Genomic DNA, 4735 nt, shown 5'->3' on the forward strand with positions numbered 1-4735 from the left:
TATTTATCATGGCAGAAAGTTCTGTTGAACAGCACTCTACTAGAAGATAAGCATGATGGAACAGAAATGGTTAGGAAACCCCTGCAATGCTGGAGAAAATAGAATATATTTAATAAGTAGAATACATTGTATTCAACATTGAAATTATTATTCATATTTGGAAATAAAACTAAACAAAGGAAAGAATTAAGATGAAATGTTGCTCTGTAAATGGCATGCGCTTTTATAAGGACTACATAATATCTTTTTTAATAGAAAGAATACAGAGAACTATAATAGAAAATAGAATAGAAATAATTGACTTCTATAGCTTAGGAGCAATAGGTGGGAGATAATATATGTCATTTAAATCTGATAACTCAAATAGTGGAATATCTAATATATAAAAGGTAAACATTAAGGTAATCTCACTGAATCAAGTTGGGTGAGAAGGAGAAGTAGAGATAAAGAGTTAACAAGTTTAGTTTGTTTTGGGATCCCTGGGTGGCTCAGCAGTTTGGCACCTGCCTTCAGCCCAAGGCCTGATCCTGGAGTCCTGGGATCGAGTCCCACGTTGGGCTCCCTGCATGGGCCTGCTTCTCCCTCTGCCTGTGTCTCTGCCTCTCTATCTGTGTCTCTCATGAATAAATAAAATCTTTAAAAAAATTTAGTTTGTTTTGCTTATACTATGGAATTAATAGACAGTATCTTAAAAAGAGGCAAAATAAATTACATTACAGTATAAATGTAATCTCTGGAATAAAAATGGGAAATTTATTTATTTATTTATTTATTTAGTTAGTTAGTTAGTTATTAGTCTCTCTTTATTCTTTTGGTAATCTCTTCCAGAGTTTATTACTTCCATCTGTAGGTGATGAAATATAAGGAATCCACTTCAAATGTTGGTCCCACTATGAGCATGGTCTTTCCCTTTACTTGAACTCAGAATTAGGACTTTTGGTTCTTGTTTTTTATATTCCAGTCCCATAAATAGCTTTCACTGTACAAGTTATCTGCAGGCAGTCATATGCTTTCTAGCAGTAGTCTACAATAAGGCTCTAGCTTCTTCAGGACACTACACAAGATGGATTTAAAAATGTATAAAACTAAATAAATAAATTAATTAATTTAATTTAATTTAAAAATAAAAAAATAAAAATGTGTAAAACTAGCAGGCCTTCTCTCAAATGAGTTTAAATGCATTTCATTTTTAGACAACCTACATGACATGTTTTTTTCCTTAACAACAATGCCTCCACTCCAAATAAATCAGGGTCAAAATAAATAAAGAGCTCAAGATGACATCAGTCCCATTTGTCTAAGTCCTGGTGTTGTGTGGATGAAGAGCAGCAGCCAGTTAGGACATCAGGTGATACATCCAAAGTAACAGTCAAGTTCATTAACATTTTTTCATTTCTAAACCATCCTTAAAGAAAACCATATATGGGGTCACACCATCCTCACAGTAGTCCAGTAGTGCAACCATGCCATCTGGATTCATGTTTTCACTACTAAAGAACTCCTAGTTTTTGAAATTAGCAAGGATGTGCTTGATTTGTTCGGCAGCCCCTCTCATAAAGGGCTTTACTCTTTCTGGTCTCTGTTCTTCAAGTTTGCCTTTGATTGATTTCATATCATCTTTGATGCACTACTTGTAGGCTTCTTTTGTGAAGCTGGTTTCCTGCAAGTGATGGTTCCTGACAATATCAACACCAGTGATTACTGTGCTTTTTTTGGTACCTTCGCCCTCCCGGCCTTCAGCGGAGGCATTTCCACCAATGAACAAGTCATCAAGGTTACCCCCTGTCCTACTGACCATCTTCTCCTCCACCTCCAAGGAGAGCCTGTCCGCGATCTCTCGGATCTTGTAGATGTCGGAGAACATCTCAACTCATCATGGCTGATGAGGCCCGGGTAGATGATCATGACCATGGCTGGAGGGAGACGAGGGCGGCGCTGGCTTAGCAGGAGCCCGGAGCTCTGAGCTAGCGCGGTGCAGCGGAGCGGCACTTGGGGGAGGGCGAGCGGGTAGGAAGCTCGGAAACTTATTAAAGATTAGAACTCACATCATCATAACGAAAAGCAAACACGTAAAATGTAAAATTTAGAGAAAGTGAGAGTAATATTTACATATATGCTGATTATATCAATGATGTAAGTAAGAATGGCTCACCTGTTAGAATTATTTCCAGGTTGTCTTCCAAAGCAAAAACCAATTCTATGCTATAGTCATAGCTGATTAGGACATATTGAGTATAAACAAGTGACCAAAAGTACATAGGTAACTCCAAACAAAAGGAAAGTGGAGTTTTCTCTTATCAGATAGGCTAGATTTCAGGGCAAAACACTGAATGGAACAAGCTACCATTCACCAAAATAGTTATAACACGCGTGCACGTGTGTGTATACCAAATAGAATGTAATCTTTAAAGAGTGAATGATCTCAGTGCTAATTAAAATGTCCAAAATACATAAAAAGGTAAGAAAACTTAAAAGTGATTTCTATGAAATGAGTATAATTGATACCAAGACTTTTTAATTATTGGAAGCAATTGTTACTTTGGTGATTACATTGCAAGGATGGCAGAGATTTCTCTCATTGGAGCACCTTCAATATATTGGCAATGGTGATGGAAATTTTGTGTTGAGAAGGATTCTGAGAGTATATCTGGGCATAGTGAATATCTTCATCAAGTGATATTTTCATCAGGAAAAAAGTAAGCTATCTTTGGTCAGATAATTATAATTCCCTACTTATGATAAAAAAAAAAAAAAAAAAAAAAAAAACCTGGAGCAGCGCGGGTAGTTCAGCGGTTTAGCGCTGCCTTCAGCCCAGGGCCTGATCCTGGGGACTGGGGATTGAGTCCCATGTCTGGCTTCCTGCATGGAGCCTGCTTCTCCCTCTCCCTGTCTCTGCCTCTCTGTGTCTCTCATGAGTAAATAAATAAAATCTTAAAAAAAAAAAAAAAGATTTACCTACTTTAATTTTACTGAATTCTAGTCCTGAATTAGGAATTGATACAGTTTAATGAATAAGCAAGTCATGTATAGCACATTTAGCAAAACTACCAAATTTGGATTTCAATGTGGGTTTATACATACTGGACTAACTGCTTTTAAAAGTTCTATTCCGTTATAATCACTTGGACATACTACCAGAGTTTAAAAGGATGAAACATTTGATACTAGTTAAGAATACAAAATCTGAAATACAAGCCCTGCTATTTAAGCCTCCCTTTACTGGCTATGGAACCTTGGACACGTTACCACTCTGCCTCAGTTTCCTCACTGCACAGTAGGGATTATAATAATATTTATATCACAGAGTTGTAGGAAGATTAAAATGAGTTAATATTTATTATGTTCCTAAAATAATGCCTGATATACTAAATACTATATAAATGTCTGTGAATAAGATGTGGGGCACAAAACTGAATCCTTACCCTCACAAAGATAGCTATTTTGTCTCACACTTCATTATATCAACCTTTTCTGTGTCAAACAATCACAGGTAACTATCATAGAGAAAGGTAAAGGTATTTATAAATTAAACAATTTGAGAAAAGTATTATTTTTATTATTGATTACACATAGAAACATAATGCAGGTTCATTTGTTCAATAACAAAGTTATTTGATAAAATACTTCTACAAAACATAATTTATCAGTGAGGGTTACTGAAGTCCTGGAAGCCTTTCACAATACATTTTAGCCTACGCATATTATATCTGTTAAAATTTTAATCCTGGCATAAAATTAGCCCTATATGTGGACAAATGCCTTTAGCAAGATTGAATAAATTAATTTTAGAATAATATTATTTTCCCAGCTGTTTAAGAGCCACACATATTGCCTATGGAATATCATTTTCCAATGCATTTTACAAGACTTTAGATACACACATAATTTTAGTTGAAATTTAGTTTTACTAATTTTCATTACTGTTCAATGACAAAATATGAGGTGTCATTAATATATTCTAATACTCTATCACAGTGATCAAAATATAAGGAAGTAATTTATAAAACTTATCCCTATTGTCTGAGATAAAGGAAATTATCAGGAAAAAATACACATAATAACAACCTAGAGATGTTGACTTAAGTTGTCCTTTCAATAAAAGGATCTCTTAATTTTTTTGTATTTTATTATAGTTCATGAAAAATATCTGTATTACTGCTTTAAAAAAAAGTGTGAATGAATACCTAGCATTATTTCATCCCCTTCTCATGACTAGAAATTAATTCAAAATTATTTTTGTATGACCATCCCTCATTTCCCAGTTAAGTTACTGAACCTAGAATCCTTGGTTCATCCTTAGCTATACAGCTTTCACTTAAACTTCTTTTATTATTATCCAATTGACAACCAGAATCTCTCGTTTCCTATAGGGTTTCTCCTGTTTAATTAAGTGATTTAATAGTCCACACTGAAAAGCTTCTGCCTCACTCTGTTTTCATTAAAGAAACATTTCCTGATTGTCAATTGTATCAAGGAATATGAGGAAGGCATTTTTAAAAAGCCCCACAGTGATATCGGGAAGAGAAATACACATCAGTGAAACACTAGAGACCAATTAAAAGGCAACAAATCAGTAAGCCCATGATTATGTGGTATAATCAATATGCATGAGTATCAGGAGAATGAAAAATCAGGGAAAATAAGTCTGGGATGTAATTAGGCCTAATTACATTCTCTGATAATAAGCCTGATTGTCCGGTGGTGATTTTACATTTATTGTTTGAGGTCGTGAGGA

General features: G+C 34.8%; 1 pseudogene; it reads right to left on the reverse strand.

The window, feature by feature from the left end:
* Nucleotides 1-1238: 1238 nt before the first annotated feature.
* Nucleotides 1239-1905, reverse strand: LOC144316843 (translationally-controlled tumor protein-like; annotated as a pseudogene).
* Nucleotides 1906-4735: the final 2830 nt, after the last annotated feature.

The sequence above is a fragment of the Canis aureus genome, chromosome 7, assembly GCF_053574225.1.
Source record: "Canis aureus isolate CA01 chromosome 7, VMU_Caureus_v.1.0, whole genome shotgun sequence".
NCBI lineage: Eukaryota > Metazoa > Chordata > Mammalia > Carnivora > Canidae > Canis > Canis aureus.